Source organism: Microtus ochrogaster (genome assembly GCF_000317375.1).
Source record: "Microtus ochrogaster isolate Prairie Vole_2 chromosome 14 unlocalized genomic scaffold, MicOch1.0 chr14_random_2, whole genome shotgun sequence".
Classification (NCBI taxonomy): Eukaryota; Metazoa; Chordata; class Mammalia; order Rodentia; family Cricetidae; genus Microtus; species Microtus ochrogaster.
The window spans coordinates 12,849,217-12,851,860 of NW_004949097.1; the positions used below are offsets into that span (position 1 = coordinate 12,849,217).

Here is a 2,644-nt window from a genome sequence, read left to right on the forward strand (position 1 = left end):
CCTCCCCCATTAAAGCGAACCCACGTGGGAGCCGCCGTGTCGTGTCTGTGTTTGTTCCGCCGTGCGTGTCTGTCCCGTGCCCCGTGTTCAAGAAGAACACCCCCTACACACCCCGTTTTATTTTATTATTTTTTAAGAAGAACATTGACCCTCAGTGAGCCACCCAGGAGTCCTTGTTCCTTGGTCAGATCAGTGACTTAGCTCAAGAGGAGGAGAGGGGAGGGGGGAGGAGAGGGGAGGGGAGGAGAGCACAAGAGAGGAGGAGATCGCCAGCAGTGACACAATGTAAGGAATCTAGAGACCGCGTAAACACCTACCCAGCGGGTGATTATGTGTGTGCTCAAATGTGTTTACTTGACAGGAAGATGGGTGTTTTCAGGGCGGACCCCCACCCGGTACTCTGAACACCTGGTTCCAGATGTGAGCAAACCACTGTCTTATGCGGCCATTACCACACAGCCATCTGCCTCCAGGCCTTCCTTGCCACAATATCCTCTCAGCTGTCAGGCGCTGCCCAGGATGCTCCAGTGCCAGATCCCCAATGCCTAAAGTCTGTCTTAGCCTTCTGGATCTATTCCTTCACGTGGAGACACGAAGGACCCTGTCTACACTGCCATCCTACGGGAATGTGGTGAAACTGGCAGTATGCTCCCAGCAGCAGCATTTCAACCAGAAAGTACAAGGTTCGTCACCAGGATGGCATTGGAGGTGTCTATTATATTATATATTATATGGTATGCATCTAAATACATGATACGTTTAAGGGCCTGTTAAAACTGTCAGTTTGCTCCTGTTTCTTGACATATTATTTACTGTCTAGCTAATCTGTTTTAAATATTCTTTTTGGACCTCTCTTAATCTCAAAGCTGAATTCCAAAGCCAACATATTTTAACACAGTCTTCCTTAAGGAGAAAAAAAAAATCTTTTCTTGCCAAAATACTTCCAGGTTCTCGGAGATGACTCAGAATCTGGGTTTACACATTGGATTCATTCTTAAAACTGTAGTCTGGCATTTGAGGATATAGCCAAGCCACAGCGCCCACCTGGTGCCAAGTTTGTTTCCCAATACCAGAAAAAGAAAAACAAAACACACAAAAAAAAATATAAGTTTGAGTGCCTCACTCAGCTCCTCGGTCTCCGTTCCTTATCTTAACTGGGTGCTATTTAAACTGAGTTGATTTGTTAAAACTGTCAAGCTTGAAACAAAATGAGTGCCAGTTGAGTGTTGCTCGCTTGCCTCAACCTCCTCCCTCCTGATCCATAGCCTTGAGTCTCAGGCCCCGCCCCCAACCCTCTCTCAGGTCACAGTCCCTCAGGAACTAAACTCAGCAATTAATGACTCATGCCTTTAATTCCAGAACTCAGGAGGCAGAGGCAGGCAGATCTTTGAGTTTGAGGTCAGCCTGGTCTATACAGTGAGTTCCAGGACAGCCAGGGCTACACAGAGAAACCCTGTCTCGAAAAAAAAAGAAAAAAAACCACCAGTAATACATAGATCCTCCTACTAGATAAGGAGAAAAAAAGAATGAAGAAAAAAAATGTTATGTGATCAATACATGAATATATTTATGTCAAACATTTGTATTATTGAACCTAATGTGAAATATTACAGATTTTTAAAAACTATATTTAGTGTGTATGCATTTTGTCTGCAGGTATGTATGTACACCCATGTGCCTGCCATGCCAGCAGAGGCCAGAAGGGGACGCTGGATCCCCTGGGACTGGAGTTACACCCAGACATGAGCGGCCCTGTAAGCACGGAAAATTGAACCCAGGTCCTTTGGAAGAGAAGCCAGTGCTCTTAACCACAGAGACATCTCTCCGGACTCAATTACATATTTTTTTAGACAGAGTGAGACTTGAAATAAATTTCACTAGCAGATTACAGCTTTGGTCTACAAGCCACACGAGCCACCCCAGGCCTCCACAGCCGAGGCTGCCCTAGGAACACGGCCACTTTCCAGCACCGTTCTTTTGTTCTACCCCATTGCCCAGAGTGCGGCTGAACACTTGGTCCCCAGCAGGGGGCGGAGTTTGGGGAGGATGAGTCTTCAGGTAGAGCCTCCCTTGGAGGAAGTAAGTCACTTGGGGGTGGACCTTGCGGCTTTATAATCCAACTTCCTGTTTGTTCTCCCTTCCTGTGCTGCCAAGAGGCAAGGCCGTGCCCTGTGCTTTCCCCTCCAGGATAGTCTGAACACCTTCAAACTGTGGCTCCAAACAAGCCCTCCCTCTCTTGATCTTGTCAGGAATTTGGACCCAGGGAAGAAAAGTAACCAATCTGATTACTCAGCCCACCTCAAATGCCTGCTCCCATACAGTCATGTAGACGGCTCCCAGTCCCCCACCACTCACAGAGCTCCCCAGTCCCTGAGCATCTCCTGTTCCTCCCCTCAGTCCCTTCTCCTGCTTCAGGTGCCTGTTGGATCTTTGCCACAAGACGTATCTTAGTAGGTGCACATACAGCAAGGCACAAGAAAAGACCAGGATACCATGCTCAGCAGGCACCAGGATCGTGCACAGATAAACAGCAACCCCACCTGCAGGTCTTAGCTCCTGTTATTCCATTATTATTATTATTATTATTATTATTATTATTATTATTATTATTATTTATTTTTTAATTTATTTATTTATTAAGGAT

The 2,644-nt window shown here is 46.4% G+C and overlaps 1 protein-coding gene across 2 annotated transcripts in view; it reads right to left on the bottom strand.

Moving 5' to 3' along the window:
• Itpr2 (inositol 1,4,5-trisphosphate receptor type 2) overlaps positions 1–2,644 on the bottom strand; it is a 408,993-nt gene that overhangs the window by 293,304 nt on the left and 113,045 nt on the right. The gene's annotated exons all lie outside the window — the stretch shown is intronic.